The 19,802-nt window shown below is 43.0% G+C and overlaps 1 pseudogene; it reads right to left on the reverse strand.

Annotated features, from left to right (window-relative positions):
- Positions 1–6,439: 6,439 nt before the first annotated feature.
- Positions 6,440–19,802, reverse strand: LOC135533645 (P2Y purinoceptor 2-like; annotated as a pseudogene).

The following is a 19,802-nucleotide window of genomic DNA, read 5'->3' on the forward strand; positions in this document are numbered from 1 at the left end:
GTCTATATGAGCCCACGGTAAACACGCTGTGAGTCTATATGAGCCTACTGCAAACACGTCGCCGGTGAGTCTATATGAGCCCACGGTAAACACGCGTGTGAGTCTATATGAGCCCATGGTAAACACGCGTGTGAGTCTATATGAGACCCGGTAAACACGCGTGTGAGTCTATATGAGCCCATGGGTAAACACGCGTGTGAGTCTATATGAGCCCACGGTAAACACACGTGTGAGTCTGCGCGGATATGAGCCCATGGTAAACACGCGTGTGAGTCTATATGAGCCCATGGCGGTAAACACGCGTGTGAGTCTATATGAGCCCATGGTAAGCACGCGTGTGAGTCTATATGAGCCCACGGTAAACACGCGTGTGAGTCTATATGAGCCCATGGTAAACACGCGTGTGAGTCTATAGAGACCACGGTAAACACGCGTGTGAGTCTATATGAGCCCATGGTAAACACGCGTGTGTCTATATGAGCCCCGCGTAAACACACGTGTGAGTCTATATGAGCCCATGGTAAACACGCGTGAGCCATAGTGCCATATCTATATGAGTCCACGGTAAACACCGTGTGAGTCTATATGAGCCGCATGGTAAACACGCGTGTGAGTCTATATGAGCCCATGGTAAACACGCGTGTGAGTCTATATGAGCCCACGGTAAACACACTGGTGAGTCTATATGAGCCCATGGTAAACACGCGTGTGAGTCTATATGAGTCCATGGTAAACACACGTGTGAGTCTATATGAGCCCACGGTAAACACGCGTGTGAGTCTATATGTGCCCACGGTAAACACGCGTGTGAGTCTATATGAGCCCACGATAAACAGCGTGTGAGTCTATATGAGCCCATGGTAAACACGCGTGTGAGTCTATATGAGCCCATGGTAAACACGCGTGTGAGTCTATATGAGACCATGGTAAACACGCGTGTGAGTCTATATGAGACCACGGTAAACACACGTGTGAGTCTATATGAGACCACGGTAAACACACGTGTGAGTCTATATGAGCCCACGGTAAACACGCGTGTGAGTCTATATGAGACCACGGTAAACACGCGTGTGAGTCTATGAGCCCACGGTAAACACACGTGTGAGTCTATATGAGTCCATGGTAAACACGCGTGAGTCTATATGAGACCATGGTAAACACACGTGTGAGTATATATGAGCCCACGGTAAACACGCGTGTGAGTCTATATGAGTCCACGGTAAACACGCGTGTGAGTCTATATGAGCCCACGGTAAACACGCGTGTGAGTCTATATGAGCCCACGGTAAACACGCGTGTGAGTCTATATGAGCCCACGATAAACACGCGTGTGAGTCTATATGGAGCCCATGGTAAACACGCGTGTGAGTCTATATGAGCCCACGGTAAACACACGTGTGAGTCTATATGAGCCCACGGTAAACACGCGTGTGAGTCTATATGAGACCACGGTAAACACACGTGTGAGTCTATATGAGACCACGGTAAGGTACGCGTGTGAGTCTATATGAGCCCACGGTAAACACACGTGTGAGTCTATATGAGCCCACGGTAAACACGCGTGTGAGTCTATATGAGACCACGGTAAACACGCGTGAGTCTATATGAGCCCACGGTAAACACACGTGTGAGTCTATATGAGCCCACGGTAAACACACGTGTGAGTCTATATGAGCCCACGGTAAACACTCGTGTGAGTCTATATGACCCCATAGTAAACACGCGTGTGAGTCTATATGAGCCCACGGTAAACACACGTGTGAGTCTATATGAGCCCATGGTAAACACGCGTGTGAGTCTATATGAGTCCATGGTAAACACGCGTGTGAGTCTATATGAGCCCACGGTAAACACGCGTGTGAGTCTATATGAGCCCACGGTAAACACACGTGTGAGTCTATATGAGCCCATGGTAAACACGCGTGTGAGTCTATATGAGTCCACGGTAAACACACGTGTGAGTCTATATGAGCCCATGGTAAACACGTGTGAGTCTATATGAGCCCATGGTAAACACGCGTGTGAGTCTATATGAGTCCATGGTAAACACGCGTGTGAGTCTATATGAGCCCACGGTAAACACGCGTGTGAGTCTATATGAGTCCACGGTAAACACGCGTGTGAGTCTATATGAGACCACGGTAAACACGCGTGTGAGTCTATATGAGACCACGGTAAACACGCGTGTGAGTCTATATGAGCCCATGGTAAACACGCGTGTGAGTCTATATGAGTCCACGGTAAACACGCGTGTGAGTCTATATGAGCCCACGGTAAACACGCGTGTGAGTCTATATGAGCCCATGGTAAACACGCGTGTGAGTCTATATGAGCCCATGGTAAACACGCGTGTGAGTCTATATGAGTCCACGGTAAACACGCGTGTGAGTCTATATGAGCCCATGGTAAACACATGTGTGAGTCTATAATTGACAGGATGTTAAATACGTTTGACAGGTGAATGTTAAGTGAGCCTTGGTGCCCTCTAGTGCAGTACGGGAAATCTTCGCACAAATAAATACACTGAACAAAAATATAAACGCAACACGTAAAGTGTTGGTCCCATATTTCATGACCTGAAATAGAAGATACCAGAAATGTTCCACACGCACAAAAAGCTTTTTTCTCTCACATGTTGTGCATAAATTTGCATACCGGTTATTGAGCATTTATCCTTTGCCAAGATAATCCATCCACCTGACAGGTGTGGCATATCAAGAAGCTGAGTAAACATCATGATAATTACACAGATGCACCTTGTGCAGAGACAATAAAAGGCCACTCTAAAATGTGCAAATTTGTCACACAACACAACATCACTGATGTCTCAAGTTTTGAGGAGCGTGCAATTGGCAGGCTGACCATGAATGTCCACCAGAGATGTTGCAATAGAATTTAATGATCATTTCTCCAACGTGGTTTTAGAGAATATGGCAGTACGTCCAACCGGCCTCAAACCACAGACCACGTGAAATCATTTGGCTGCAGAGGATACTTTTATTACAGTTATCTGCACCTCAGAAATTGCAGCCCAAATAAATGCTTCACAGAGTTCAAGTAACAGACACATCTCAACATCAACTGTTCAGACTGCGTGAATCAGGCCTTCATGGTTGAATTGTTGGAAAAGAAAACGCTACTAAAGGACACTAATAAGAAGAAGAGACTTGCTTGGGCCAAGAAACACGAGCAATGGACATTAGACCGGTGGAAATCTGTCCTTTGGTCTACTGAGTCCAAATTTGAGACTTTTGGTTCCAACCTCCGTGTCTTTGTGAGACGCAAAGTAGGTGAACGGATGATCTCCGCAAGTGTGGTTCCCACCGTGAAGCATGGAGGAGGAGGTGTGATGGTGTGTTGGTGCTTTGCTGGTGACACTGTATGTGATTTATTTAGAATTCAAGGCACACTTACCCAGCATGGCTACCACAGCATTCTGCAGTGATACGCCATCCCATCTAGTTTGCTCTTAGTGGGATGATCATTTGTTCTTCAACAGGACAATTACCCAACACACCTCCAGACTGAGAAGGAGAGTGATGGAGTGCTGCATCAGATGACCTGGCCTCTACAATCACCTGACCTCAACTCACTTGAGATGGTTTGGGATGAGTTGGACCGCAGAGTGACAGAAAAGCAGCCATGATTTGTTGGATTTTGTTTAATTTGTTTAACATTTTTTGGGTTGCTACATGATTCCATATGTGTTATTTCATAGTTTTGATGTCTTCACTATTATTCTACCTTGTAGAAAATAGTAGAAATTAAGAAAACCCATTGAATGAGTAGGTTTTCTAAACTTTTGACTGGTACTGTATATAAAACAGAATACTATATATGGGTAAAAATGTTAAGTTATTCAAGTATAAATTACCAAAGTTATGATAGATTGCTATAGATTTTTTGTTAATTACCTAAATGACTGAAGATTCTGATAACTTTGGTAAATTACAGGTAGCTTTGTTTAAGCATGAGTTTTTTTCTCTGTAATTTGTGGTCGTGCCAGCAGTGAGCCTGTGTTGCTTCTGCTATAAAACTATCTGGATTATATCCAGCATCATCTGTGTGTCTTTGGGATGTTAATTCATGATTTTCCAGACACACCCTAGAACCTGTCCAAGTCATGCCTGGGCCTGAACCTCTTTCTCTGACAGCCCTCAAGAGGAGGTCCTCTTCAGACTGACTTACAGTCTGTGTGTGGTGTATGCATTTCTGAAGATAGGTTTGTTAGATACACTACAATCAGTGGCCCCTAAAGATATAATAACTGTCTATTGTGATTACAATAGTGATTAGAATATCACTAACATCACTATCATGTTTTTACAGCATATGTGCTCTCTACACTGTCAGCATCAACCAGTGTATTTCTCTCTACCGTTAGCTAAGGAAGCTAAGTCACATTTCAATCAATGTGTTACTGTATACCCCTCTCACTTTCAAGTAATACGTCTGGTATTTCTATTGTATGTACAGGGTAGCCTAGTGGTTAGAGCGTTGGGCTAGTAACTAAAAGGTTGCAAGTTCGAATCCCGAGCTGACAAGGTACAAATCTGTCGTTCTGCCCCTGAACAGGCAGTTAACCCACTGTTCCTGGGCCGTCATTGAAAATAAGAATTTGTTCTTAACTGACTTGCCTGGTAAAATTAAAAAAATCTCCCGTTATTTACCAGTCAGGGATAAAAGTTCAATAAAATATGCCCACTTTGTTTGCCACCGTTCATTTCTCTTTCAAACCGTCGTCATCCCATAGAATTAGGAATAGTAGGATCTCTATGGGTCATCCGATCCCTATCGGATAATGCTATTCAGTTCAAAGGAGCCAGTCATCAAATCAAATGTGTTTATATAGACCTTCTTACATCAGCTGATACAGTGCCTTGCGAAAGTATTCGGCCCCCTTGACCTTTTGCCACATTTCAGGCTTCAAACATAAAGATATAAAACTGTATTTTTTGTGAAGAATCAACAACAAGTGGGACACAATCATGAAGTGGAACGACATTTATTGGATATTTCAAACTTTTTTAACAAATCAAAAACTGAAAAATTGGGCGTGCAAAATTATTCAGCCCCTTTACGTTCAGTGCAGCAAACTCTCTCCAGAAGTTCAGTGAGGATCTCTGAATGATCCAATGTTGACCTAAATGACTAATGATGATAAATACAATCCACCTGTGTGTAATCAAGTCTCCGTATAAATGCACCTGCACTGTGATAGTCTCAGAGGTCCGTTAAAAGCGCAGAGAGCATCATGAAGAACAAGGAACACACCAGGCAGGTCCGAGATACTGTTGTGAAGAAGTTTAAAGGATTTGGATACAAAAATATTTCCCAAGCTTTAAACATCCCAAGGAGCACTGTGCAAGAGATAATATTGAAATGGAAGGAGTATCAGACCACTGCAAATCTACCAAGACCTGGCCGTCGCTCTAAACTTTCAGCTCATACAAGGAGAAGACTGATCAGAGATGCAGCCAAGAGGCCCATGATCACTCTGGATGAACTGCAGAGATCTACAGCTGAGGTGGGAGACTCTGTCCATAGGACAACAATCAGTTGTATATTGCACAAATCTGGCCTTTATGGAAGTGGCAAGAAGAAAACCATTTCTTAAAGATATCCATAAAAAAGTGTTGTTTAAAGTTTGCCACAAGCCACCTGGGAGACATACCAAACATGTGGAAGAAGGTGCTCTGGTCAGATGAAACCAAATGGAACTTTTTGGCAACAATGCAAAACGTTATGTTTGGTGTAAAAGCAACACAGCTCATCACCCTGACCACACCATCCCCACTGTCAAACATGGTGGTGGCAGCATCATGGTTTGGCCTGCTTTTCTTCAGCAGGGACAGGGAAGATGGTTAAAATTGATCGGAAGATGGATGGAGCCATATACAGGACCATTCTGTATATGTCTCAGCCTCCAGTATTTATGCTGCAGTAGTTTATGTGTCGGGGCTGGAGTCAGTTTGTTATATCTGGAGTACTTCTCCTGTCCAATTCGGTGTCCTGTGTGAATCTAAGTGTGCGTTCTTTAATTCTCTCCTTCGCTCTCTCGGAGGACCTGAGCCCTAGGACCATGCCCCAGGACTACCTGATATGATGACTCCTTGCTGTCCCCAGTCCACCTGGCCGTGCTGCTGCTCCAGTTTCAACTGTTCTGCCTTATTATTATTCGACCATGCTGGTCATTTATGAACATTTGAACATCTTGGCCATGTTCTGTTATAATCTCCAGCCGGAAGAGGACTGGCCACCCCACATATGCTCTCTCTAATTCTCTTTCTTTCTCTCGGAGGACCTGAGCCCTAGGACCATGCCCCAGGACTACCTGACATGATGACTCCTTGCTGTCTGTTCTGCCCCATGGCCAAGATGTTCAAATGTTCATAAATGACCAGCATGGTCAAATCATCCATCCAGTGTCTTTGTCCAACTGTGTTCTCTCCCTTCAATGGAATACACACTGTGTTCCATAGCTATTCAGATAATAGATTGATCTTCCTGTCGGTCAGAGCTGCGTTGAGAATGCCGGCGTCACGCTTCCTGGTTTCATTGGTGATGCCCTGCTTCTGTTAGTGAAGTTGCTACGGAAACCCTGTCCAGCCATGAAGTAGAGGATGGGATCCACACAGCTGTTGGCGCTGGCCAGGGGGGCGTGTCACCTTATAGGCCATGCTGGACACCTTCAGCAGCTCACAGCTCACCTGGGGATGAATAAAAACTCTTAATGATTTAAACATTAAGGCCGGGATTCAACCCTTATAATTCTGTTGACAATGTGCCTTTTAAAGAGCAACTGCCTTTAAAAGCAGCAAATCCCTTTGAAAACAACCTATGACACATCCATTTGAAAACGACCCATGAGGCATCCCTTTGAAAACGACCCATGAGGCATCCCTTTGAAAACGACCCATGAGGCATCCCTTTGAAAACGACCTATGAGGCATCCCTTTGAAAACGACCCATGAGGCAACCCTTTGAAAACGACCCATGAGGCATCCCTTTGAAAACGACCCATGAGGCATCCCTTTGAAAACGACCTATGAGGCATCCCTTTGAAAACGACCCATGAGGCATCCCTTTGAAAACGACCCATGAGGCATCCCTTTGAAAACGACCCATGAGGCATCCTTTGAAAACAACCTATGTGACATCCCTTTGAAAACAACCTATGTGGCATCGATGACAGATTTCTTGAATTATCTTAGATTCCTTTACATGCCAATCGGTATGTTCAGTGGCTCTTTAAAGGCAATGTTACCGGGCTCGCATAGATCATAAGTTCAATGCTGCAGTTGTCGTCTCCGTAGTGGAAATTACATTTAAATGTCAATGACCTTTGAATCCCAGCCTATACAAGGATAATGACAATATCAACAACAACAATCATAATAGCAGTGGTTAAATTGAGCCTGAGCTACCTGGAACTCCAGCATATTGGGTGACAGGGAGAGCTACCTGGAGCCAGACTCCTGCATCTTGGGTGAAAGGGAGAGCTACCTGGAGCCAGACTCCAGCATCTTGGGTGACAGGGAGAGCTACCTGGAGCCAGACTCCTGCATCCTGGGTGACTACCTGGAGCAGACTCCTGCATCTTGGGTGAAAGGGAGAGCTACCTGGAGCCAGACTCCTGCATCTTGGGTGACAGGAAAGCTACCTGGAGCCAGACTCCTGCATCTTGGGTGACAGGGAAAGCTACCTAGAGCCAGACTCCTGCATCTTGGGTGAAAGGGAGAGCTACCTGGAGCCAGACTCCAGCATCTTGGGTGACAGGGAAAGCTACCTGGAGCCAGACTCCAGCATCTTGGGTGACAGGGAAAGCTACCTAGAGCCAGACTCCTGCATCTTGGGTTTTATTTTTATTTATTTTTTATTTCACCTTTATTTAACCAGGTAGGCTAGTTGAGAACAAGTTCTCATTTGCAACTGCAACCTGGCCAAGATAAAGCATAGCAGTGTGAACAGACAACACAGAGTTACACATTGAGTAAACAATAAACAAGTCAATAACACAGTAGAAAAAAAGGGTCTATATACATTGTGTGCAAAAGGCATGAGGAGGTAGGCAAATAATTACAATTTTGCAGATTAACACTGGAGTGATAAATGATCAAATGGTCATGTACAGGTAGAGATATTGATGTGCAAAAGAGCAGAAAAGTAAATAAATAAAAACAGTATGGAGATGAGGTAGGTAAAATTGGGTGGGCTATTTACCGATAAATAGGGACAGGAAGAGCTACCTGGAGCCAGACTCCAGCATCTTGGGTGACAGGGAGAGCTACCTGGCCAGACTCCTGCATCTTGGGTGACAGGGAGAGCTACCTGGAGCCAGACTCCTGCATCTAGGGTGACAGGGAGAGCTACCTAGAGCCAGACTCCTGCATCTTGGGTGACAGGGAAAGCTACCTGGAGCCAGACTCCAGCATCTTGGGTGACAGGGAGAGCTACCTAGAGCCAGACTCCAGCATCTTGGGTGAAAGGGAGAGCTACCTGGAGCCAGACTCCAGCATCTTGGGTGACAGGGAGAGCTACCTGGAGCCAGACTCCTGCATCTTGGGTGACAGGGAGAGCTACCTGGAGCCAGACTCCAGCATCTTGGGTGACAGAGAGCTACCTGGAGCCAGACTCCAGCATCTTGGGTGACAGGGAGAGCTACCTGGAGCCAGACTCCAGCATCTTGGGTGAAAGGGAGAGCTACCTACAGCCAGACTCCTGCATCTTGGGTGAAAGGGAGAGCTACCTGGAGCCAGACTCCTGCATCTTGGGTGACAGGGAGAGCTACCTGGAGCCAGACTCCAGCATCTTGGGTGACAGGGAGAGCTACCTGGAGCCAGACTCCAGCATCTTGGGTGACAGGGAGAGCTACCTGGAGCCAGACTCCTGCATCTTGGGTGACAGGGAGAGCTACCTGGAGCCAGACTCCAGCATCTTGGGTGACAGGGAGAGCTACCTAGAGCCAGACTCCTGCATCTTGGGTGACAGGAGAGCTACCTAGAGCCAGACTCCTGCATCTAGGGTGACTGGGAAAGCTACCTGGAGCCAGACTCCTGCATCTTGGGTGACAGGGGGAGCTACCTAGAGCCAGACTCCTGCATCTAGGGTGACTGGGGAGAGCTACCTAGAGCCAGACTCCTGCATCTAGGGTGAAAGGGAGAGCTACCTAGAGCCAGACTCCTGCATCTAGGGTGACTGGGAGAGCTGGAGTCAGACTCCTGCATCTTGGGTGAAAGGTGAAGCCAGGCAGAGCCATTAAAAGCGTAGGATTCCAGTGGTTGTGGTACTGTACCTGGGAGGGATCCATCTGCTCCAGGTATCTGAGGGAGTAGTACAGACTTCTGGTCAGGTGGAAGGGTAGGAAACACAGCATGAACACTGCTAACACGATGATTATCATCTTCACAGACTTCTGTTTGGAGCGATGAGCAGCGAGCCCCCCGACTCCCCTCGACTGGCTCCCTCCTGCCCCCCAGGTGGGCTCCAGAAGCTTCCTCACCATCAGTCCATAGCACACCATCACCACCATGAAAGGGAAGGCAAACATCAGGACAGACACCACCGAGCTGTACACCAGGAAGTCATGAAATAACTCTGGACTGGACGTGTCGAAACACACCCTCTCTGTCCCCTCGTCCCTGGTGCGTGAGAAGTAGAGCACGGGAGCCTGGCACATCAACACACACGCCCACACCGCCGCAGACACCAGCCGGGCTCTCCGGGAGCTGACCCAGCTCAGTGACCTCATCGGGTAGCACACACCCAGGAAGCGGTGCAGGCTAATGCAGCACAGGAACAGGATGGAACCGTAGAGGTTAGCGTAGAACAGGAAGCGGATGAGTTTGCAGAACGGTTCGCTGAAGGGCCAGTCGTTCTCGTCGGCGTAGTAGTAGATTAGGAAGGGTAGGGTGAGGATGTAGAGGGTGTCGCACACTGTCAGGTTGAACATGTACACCGTGGAGGGCTTCCAGCGTTTTGTACGGAACAGGATCACGTACATGGCCGTGACATTCAGGGCTAGGCCAATCACGAAGACCAGAGTGTAGCTGACAGGAAGCAGGATGTACTTGAAGTCCTCCTTGAATTGACAACGCCAGCTGTGCCCGCTGCTCTCATTTGTTGAGTGGTTGGCGAAGGTAGCCATCTTTGTTCATAAACAGATCTGAGGAGGATACAGATGTTAACTAATATGCACCCACACGCCCACACCCACGCCCACACACCCACACGCCCACACGCCCACACACCCACATACAGAATGAGAGAGAGGAGACAAGTGTGATAGTAAATATCAACTGTACTAGCCACTTGTATAACACTCCACAGTAAAGCTAAAGGAGTACCAATGTCTCTGTTGACTTCAAATTGTATTGGTCACATACACATGGTTAGCAGATGTTAATGCGAGTGGAGCGAAATGCTTGTGCTTCTAGTTCCGACAATGCAGTAATATCTAACAAGTAATCTAACAAATTCACAACAACTACGCATGCATGAAGGCACATGCTGGAAGCAGAAGCTCATTTTGACATAATACCCATAATTCCTTCGTTTGTATCTTTCCTCAATCCCCTTACGAGTCCAAGTTAAGAGAGGGTTGGAGTGGAGGAAGTTGGATGTTTTGTCCTTAGATAGTGATAGATGTTATAGCTGTTCCAACAGGTTTGGATCCCACAGAGAGCACTTTGAACGTTAAGTTAATGATTCATCAGGAAGTTATTGTCCTATTGTCACAGGTTCCGAGCATGGAAGGTTGCAAGAGAAAGGTATATCACTGAAAACTTTCAAAGTTTACCAGTAAACTCCCAGAGTTTTGATATCTTTCAAGGATTTTATGTAAAATATATGAAATAAATAAATAAGATGATTTTAAAATAAGATATACAATGACAAAACTGTAAAACATCCTAAATATAAACTGTCAACTTAGTGAATACCACTGCTGTTTAACATTAGGGTTTCAGCATGAAATATCCTTCATATTTATTTTTGACAAAGTTTGATTTATTTGACTATGTAAGTATATATTTGTTGTCAATGTTTTGGGTCAAGCTGATGGTAGTTGTGAGTAAAGTCAATAGTTATAAGAGTTACAGAGTTAATACAAAATAATGCCATTGTTGATTAGATGCTTCTGTCATTAATTAGGCCATTTTCTCTTGTACCATATGGTCTGTCTACTAGAACCTCATGAACAATATGGACACAGATATAATAAATGAATACTATATATGAATACATTTTCTTAAGTTATTCAAGTATAAAATACCAAAGTTACGATAGATTACTATAGCTTTTCTGTTAATTACCACAATTACTGAAGATTCTGGTAAAGTTGGTAGCTTTGCAACCTTAATGATAACACAGAGAAATAGACATGGCATGGTACAGCAACACATCAGCATGAATGTATTGTTAGGTTCCCCAGTTTCTGTGTTGTGGGTTTGTGTATATGTATGTGTGTATTTCAGGAAATGGCTTCCTGGATTCCCCCAAGCAGCTGATTGGTCAGCCCCATTGCAGATTGGCGCATTGATCCCGCCCTCTTGTTAGGGGATACAGCTGTCGGCAATTACCGACTCCTGCCGGCAGCTTGAAAAGCCAGAGTACCTTTGTTAGGAGAGAGAGCTTATTGGATGTGCTGTGGTGGTTGTTACTCAGAGAGCTTATTGGATGTGCTGTGGTGGTTGTGACTCAGAGAGAGAGCTTATTGGATGTGCTGTGGTGGTTGTTACACAGAGAGAGAGCTTATTGGATGTGCTGTGGTGGTTGTTACTCAGAGAGAGAGCTTATTGGATGTGCTGTGGTGGTTGTTACTCAGAGAGAGAGCTTATTGGATGTGCTGTGGTGGTTGTTACTCAGAGAGAGCTTATTGGATGTGCTGTGGTGGTTGTTACTCAGAGAGAGCTTATTGGATGTGCTGTGGTGGTTGTTACACAGAGAGAGCTTATTGGATGTGCTGTGGTGGTTGTTACTCAGAGAGAGAGCTTATTGGATGTGCTGTGGTGGTTGTTACTGAGAGAGAGAGCTTATTGGATGTGCTGTGGTGGTTGTTAGAGAGAGCTTATTGGATGTGCTGTGGTGGTTGTTACTCAGAGAGAGAGCTTATTGGATGTGCTGTGGTGGTTGTTACTCAGAGAGAGAGCTTATTGGATGTGCTGTGGTGGTTGTTACTCAGAGAGAGAGCTTATTGGATGTGCTGTGGTGGTTGTTACTCAGAGAGAGAGATTGGATGTGCTGTGGTGGTTGTTACTCAGAGAGAGAGCTTATTGGATGTGCTGTGGTGGTTGTTACACAGAGAGAGCTTATTGGATGTGCTGTGGTGGTTGTTACTCAGAGAGAGATTATTGGATGTGCTGTGGTGGTTGTTACACAGAGAGAGAGCTTATTGGATGTGCTGTGGTGGTTGTTACTGAGAGAGAGAGCTTATTGGATGTGCTGTGGTGGTTGTTACACAGAGAGAGAGCTTATTGGATGTGCTGTGGTGGTTGTTACTGAGAGAGAGAGCTTATTGGATGTGCTGTGGTGGTTGTTACACAGAGAGAGAGCTTATTGGATGTGCTGTGGTGGTTGTTACTCAGAGAGAGAGCTTATTGGATGTGCTGTGGTGGTTGTTACACAGAGAGAGCTTATTGGATGTGCTGTGGTGGTTGTTACACAGAGAGAGCTTATTGGATGTGCTTGGTGGTTGTTATCAGAGAAAGAGCTTATTGGATGTGCTGTGGTGGTTGTTACACAGAGAGAGCTTATTGGATGTGCTGTGGTGGTTGTTACACAGAGACAGTTTTGTTGAAAGTATTTGTAGCCACTACTACTAAGGTATGTCTGTGCCAATAGGACTCAGTGTTTTTGATTATTGAAATTGTTCCCTTTACATGAGTAATTATTCTGTTTTTGTTCCCTGGGGGAGGGGAAGGCACCATGGGAGTGTTTAGGCAAGAGGCCTGTGGGCATACATGTACCCGTGGAAGGTACTCTGTCTATGCCACTAGGTAAGACCTGGGCAGGCCACCCCTGTATTGTGGTTAGCGCGCCAGGTGGCGTTAAGAATAAGTGTGTAGGAGAGGGGCTCTTTAACGTTTACTTTCTTTGTTTCTTTGTTCCATCCAGCCCCTTTTACCCAAATTCCTGTGTAAAGGAAGAATAAATTGCCTGTAAACGGTCATAATCTCTGCCTCTGTCATCCTTACCTACAATCACATATCTCTTTCACTCCACGGGGAGTTGAGTGTAGCAGGGTGTGGCGTTCCCCCTCCAAGAGGCGTGTGTAACAGTAGTTTTATAACACAGAGACACACGCACACATAGATCGAGGCTGGGGGTGGTGCAATTCTTTTCCACCAACAGACGTCTGTATAGGTCTGTTAATACAGGACTAGTAAAGGTCTGCTAATACAGGACTAGTAAAGGTCTGTTAATACAGGACTAGTAAAGGTCTGTTAATACAGGACTGGTAAAGGTCTGTTAATACAGGACTAGTAATACAGGACTAGTAAAGGTCTGCTAATACAGGACTAGTAAAGGTCTGTTAATACAGGACTGGTAAAGGTCTGTTAATACAGGACTAGTAATACAGGACTAGTAAAGGTCTGCTAATACAGGACTAGTAAAGGTCTGTTAATACAGGACTGGTAAAGGTCTGTTAATACAGGACTAGTAATACAGGACTAGTAAAGGTCTGTTAATACAGGACTAGTAAATGTCTGTTAATACAGGACTAGTAAAGGTCTGTTAATACAGGACTAGTAAAGGTCTGCTAATACAGGACTAGTAATATAGGACTAGTAAAGGTGTGCTAATACAGGACTAGTAAAGGTCTGTTAATACAGGACTAGTAAAGGTCTCCTAATACAGGACTAGTAAAGGTCTGTTAATACAGAACTAGTAATACAGGACTAGTAAAGGTCTGTTAATACAGGACTAGTAAAGGCCTGTTAATACAGGACTAGTAAAGGCCTTTTAATACAGGACTAGTAAAGGTCTGTTAATACAGGACTAGTAAAGGCCTGTTAATACAAGACTAGTAAAGGTCTGTTAATACAGGACTAGTAAAGGCCTGTTAATACAGGACTAGTAATAAAGGACTAGTAAAGGCCTGCTAATACAGGACTAGTAAAGGTCTGCTAATACAGGACTAGTAAAGGTCTGTTAATACAGGACTAGTAAAGGCCTGTTAATACAGGACTAGTAAAGGACTGCTAATACAGGACTAGTAAAGGTCTGTTAATACAGGACTAGTAAAGGTCTGTTAATACAGGACTAGTAATACAGGACTAGTAAAGGTCTGCTAATACAGGACTAGTAAAGGTCTGCTAATACAGGACTAGTAAAGGTCTGCTAATACAGGACTAGTAAAGGTCTATTAATACAGGACTAGTAATACAGGACGAGTAAAGGTCTGTTAATACAGGACGAGTAAAGGTCTGTTAATACAGGACTAGTAATACAGGACTAGTAAAGGTATGTTAATACAGGACTAGTAATACAGGACTAGTAAAGGTCTGTTAATACAGGACTAGTAAAGGTCTGTTAATACAGGACTAGTAAAGGCCTGTTAATACAGGACTAGTAATACAGGACTAGTAAAGGTCTGTTAATACAGGACTAGTAATACAGGACGAGTAAAAGGTCTGTTAATACAGGACTAGTAAAGGTCTGTTAATACAGGACTAGTAAAGGTATGTTAATACAGGACGAGTAAAGGTCTGTTAATACAGAACTAGTAATACAGGACTAGTAAAGGTCTGTTAATACAGGACTAGTAATACAGGACTAGTAAAGGTCTGTTAATACAGGACTAGTAAAGGTCTGTTAATACAGGACTAGTAATACAGGACTAGTAAAGGTCTGTTAATACAGGACTAGTAATACAGGACTAGTAAAGGTCTGTTAATACAGGACTAGTAAAGGTCTGTTAATACAGGACTAGTAAAGGTCTGTTAGTACAGGACTAGTAAAGGTCTGTTAATACAGGACTAGTAAAGGCCTGTTAATACAGGACTAGTAAAGGTCTGTTAATACAGGACTTGTAACGGTCTGTTAATACAGGACTAGTAAAGGTCTGTTAATACAGGACTAGTAAAGGTCTGTTAATACAGGACTAGTAAAGGTCTGTTAATACAGGACTAGTAAAGGTCTGCTAATACAGGACTAGTAAAGGTCTGTTAATACAGGACTAGTAAAGGTCTGTTAATACAGGACTGGTAAAGGTCTGTTAATACAGGACTAGTAATACAGGACTAGTAAAGGTCTGCTAATACAGGACTAGTAAAGGTCTGTTAATACAGGACTGGTAAAGGTCTGTTAATACAGGACTAGTAATACAGGACTAGTAAAGGTCTGCTAATACAGGACTAGTAAGGGTCTGTTAATACAGGACTGGTAAAGGTCTGTTAATACAGGACTAGTAATACAGGACTAGTAAAGGTCTGTTAATACAGGACTAGTAAATGTCTGTTAATACAGGACTAGTAAAGGTCTGTTTTTAGTAATACAGGACTAGTAAAGGTCTGCTAATACAGGACTAGTAATATAGGACTAGTAAAGGTGTGCTAATACAGGACTAGTAAAGGTCTGTTAATACAGGACTAGTAAAGGTCTCCTAATACAGGACTAGTAAAGGTCTGTTAATACAGAACTAGTAATACAGGACTAGTAAAGGTCTGTTAATACAGGACTAGTAAAGGCCTGTTAATACAGGACTAGTAAAGGCCTTTTAATACAGGACTAGTAAAGGTCTGTTAATACAGGACTAGTAAAGGCCTGTTAATACAAGACTAGTAAAGGTCTGTTAATACAGGACTAGTAAAGGCCTGTTAATACAGGACTAGTAATAAAGGACTAGTAAAGGCCTGCTAATACAGGACTAGTAAAGGTCTGCTAATACAGGACTAGTAAAGGTCTGTTAATACAGGACTAGTAAAGGCCTGTTAATACAGGACTAGTAAAGGACTGTTAATACAGGACTAGTAAAGGTCTGTTAATACAGGACTAGTAAAGGTCTGTTAATACAGGACTAGTAATACAGGACTAGTAAAGGTCTGCTAATACAGGACTAGTAAAGGTCTGCTAATACAGGACTAGTAAAGGTCTGCTAATACAGGACTAGTAAAGGTCTATTAATACAGGACTAGTAATACAGGACGAGTAAAGGTCTGTTAATACAGGACTAGTAATACAGGACTAGTAAAGGTCTGTTAATACAGGACTAGTAAAGATCTGTTAATACAGGACTAGTAATACAGGACGTAAAGGTCTGTTAATACAGGACTAGTAATACAGGACTAGTAAAGGTCTGTTAATACAGGACTAGTAAAGGTCTGTTAATACAGGACTAGTAAAGGCCTGTTAATACAGGACTAGTAATACAGGACTAGTAAAGGTCTGTTAATACAGGACTAGTAATACAGGACGAGTAAAGGTCTGTTAATACAGGACTAGTAAAGGTATGTTAATACAGGGCGAGTAAAGGTCTGTTAATACAGAACTAGTAATACAGGACTAGTAAAGATCTGTTAATACAGGACTAGTAATACAGGACTAGTAATACAGGACGAGTAAAGGTATGTTAATACAGGACTAGTAAAGGTCTGTTAATACAGGACTAGTAATACAGGACTAGTAAAGGTCTGTTAATACAGGACTAGTAATACAGGACTAGTAAAGGTCTGTTAATACAGGACTAGTAAAGGTCTGTTAATACAGGACTAGTAAAGGCCTGTTAATACAGGACTAGTAAAGGCCTTTTAATACAGGACTAGTAAAGGTCTGTTAATACAGGACTAGTAAAGGCCTGTTAATACAAGACTAGTAAAGGTCTGTTAATACAGGACTAGTAAAGGCCTGTTAATACAGGACTAGTAATAAAGGACTAGTAAAGGCCTGCTAATACAGGACTAGTAAAGGTCTGCTAATACAGGACTAGTAAAGGTCTGTTAATACAGGACTAGTAAAGGCCTGTTAATACAGGACTAGTAAAGGACTGCTAATACAGGACTAGTAAAGGTCTGTTAATACAGGACTAGTAAAGGTCTGTTAATACAGGACTAGTAATACAGGACTAGTAAAGGTCTGCTAATACAGGACTAGTAAAGGTCTGCTAATACAGGACTAGTAAAGGTCTGCTAATACAGGACTAGTAAAGGTCTATTAATACAGGACTAGTAATACAGGACTAGTAAAGGTCTGTTAATACAGGACTAGTAATACAGGACTAGTAAAGGTCTGTTAATACAGGACTAGTAAAGGTCTGTTAATACAGGACTAGTAATACAGGACTAGTAAAGGTCTGTTAATACAGGACTAGTAATACAGGACTAGTAAAGGTCTGTTAATACAGGACTAGTAATACAGGACTAGTAAAGGTCTGTTAATACAGGACTAGTAAAGGTCTGTTAGTACAGGACTAGTAAAGGTCTGTTAATACAGGACTAGTAATACAGGACTAGTAAAGGTCTGTTAATACAGGACTAGTAAAGGTCTGTTAATACAGGACTAGTAAAGGTCTGTTAATACAGGACTAGTAAAGGTATGTTAATACAGGACGAGTAAAGGTCTGTTAATACAGAACTAGTAATACAGGACTGGTAAAGATCTGTTAATACAGGACTAGTAATACAGGACGAGTAAAGGTCTGTTAATACAGGACTAGTAAAGGTCTGTTAATACAGGACTAGTACTAGTAAAGGTCTGTTAATACAGGACTAGTAATACAGGACTAGTAAAGGTCTGTTAATACAGGACTAGTAAAGGTCTGTTAATACAGGACTAGTAAAGGTCTGTTAATACAGGACTAGTAAAGGTCTGTTAATACAGGACTAGTAAAGGCCTGTTAATACAGGACTAGTAAAGGTCTGTTAATACAGGACTTGTAAAGGTCTGTTAATACAGGACTAGTAAAGGTCTGTTAATACAGGACTAGTAAAGGTCTGTTAATACAGGACTAGTAAAGGTCTGTTAATACAGGACTAGTAAAGGTCTGTTAATACAGGACTAGTAAAGGCCTGTTAATACAGGACTAGTAAAGGTCTGCTAATACAGGACTAGTAAAGGTCTGTTAATACAGGACTAGTAATACAGGACTAGTAAAGACCTGTTAATACAGGACTTAAAGGTCTGTTAATACAGGACTAGTAAAGGTCTGTTAATACAGGACTAGTAATACAGGACTAGTAAAGGTCTGTTAATACAGGACTAGTAAAGGTCTGTCAATACAGGACTAGTAAGGGTCTTTTAATACAGGACTAGTAAAGGTCTATTAATACAGGACTAGTAAAGGTCTGTTAATACAGGACTAGTAAAGGTCTGTTAATACAGGACTAGTAATACAGGACTAGTAAAGGCCTGTTAATACAGGACTAGTAAAGGTCTGTTAATACAGGACTAGTAAAGGTCTGTTAATACAGGACTAGTAATACAGGACTAGTAAAGGTCTGTTAATACTGGACTAGTAATACAGGACTAGTAAAGGTCTGTTAATACAGGACTAGTAAAGGTCTGTTAATACAGGACTAGTAATACAGGACTAGTAAAGGTCTGTTAATACAGGACTAGTAAAGGTCTGTCAATACAGGACTAGTAAGGGTCTTTTAATACAGGACTGGTAAAGGTCTGTTAATACAGGACTAGTAAAAGTCTGTTAATACAGGACTAGTAATACAGGACTAGTAAAGGTCTGTTAATACAGGACTAGTAATACAGGACTAGTAAATGCCTGTTAATACAGGACTAGTAAAGGTCTGTTAATACAGGACTAGTAAAGGTCTGTTAATACAGGACTAGTAAAGGTCTGTTAATTCAGGACTAGTAAAGGTCTGTTAATACAGGACTAGTAAAGGTCTGTTAATACAGGACTAGTACTACAGGACTAGTAAAGGTCTGTTAATACAGGACTAGTAAAGGTCTGTTAATACAGGACTAGTACTACAGGACTAGTAAAGGTCTGTTAATACAGGACTAGTAAAGGTCTGTTAATACAGGACTAGTAATACAGGACTAGTAAAGGTCTGTTAATACAGGACTAGTAAAGGTCTGTTAATTCAGGACTAGTAAAGGTCTGTTAATACAGGACTAGTAAAGGCCTGTTAATACAGGACTAGTAAAGGTCTCCTAATACAGGACTAGTAAAGGTCTGCTAATACAGGACTAGTAAAGGTCTCCTAATACAGGACTAGTAAAGGCCTGTTAATACAGGACTAGTAATACAGGACTAGTAAAGGTCTGCTAATACAGGACTAGTAAATGTCTGCTAATACAGGACTAGTAAAGGTCTGTTAATACAGGACTAGTAATACAGGACTAGTAAAGGTCTGTTAATACAGGACTAGTAAATGTCTGCTAATACAGGACTAGTAAAGGTCTGTTAATACAGGACTAGTAAAGGTTCAGCGTTAGACGTCTATATAGGTTTTCTTCTAAGAGTGTACACTACACCATAAGTTTTAACAGATAAGCAAGTTGGAGTCTGCTATTGGACCAGGTCTCTCTTGTAAAGAGATGTTATCTCAATGAGAAAAACCTGCATAAAATGTTGTTTTTTAAGTTAGCATACACTCTCTCTCTACAGAAAGAAGAGCAATGCATTTTTAAAGGCTTCTACGCACTGCAGAAGGAACACGTCAGAGCTTCTCCTGTCCTGCAACATTACACATATTACCAGTACTAGTTACTCACAGTGAGAAACGCTGTTCAGTCTTGAAGGATATGTACAGCAACTATGTCCAACTCCTGTACTAGACTCTATCTGGATTACTGATGCACCACTCCAGCTTGCAGAGCTTGGACCTGCCACTATCTGCTGC

This window comes from Oncorhynchus masou, unplaced genomic scaffold (assembly GCF_036934945.1).
Source record: "Oncorhynchus masou masou isolate Uvic2021 unplaced genomic scaffold, UVic_Omas_1.1 unplaced_scaffold_2552, whole genome shotgun sequence".
Lineage (NCBI taxonomy): Eukaryota > Metazoa > Chordata > Actinopteri > Salmoniformes > Salmonidae > Oncorhynchus > Oncorhynchus masou.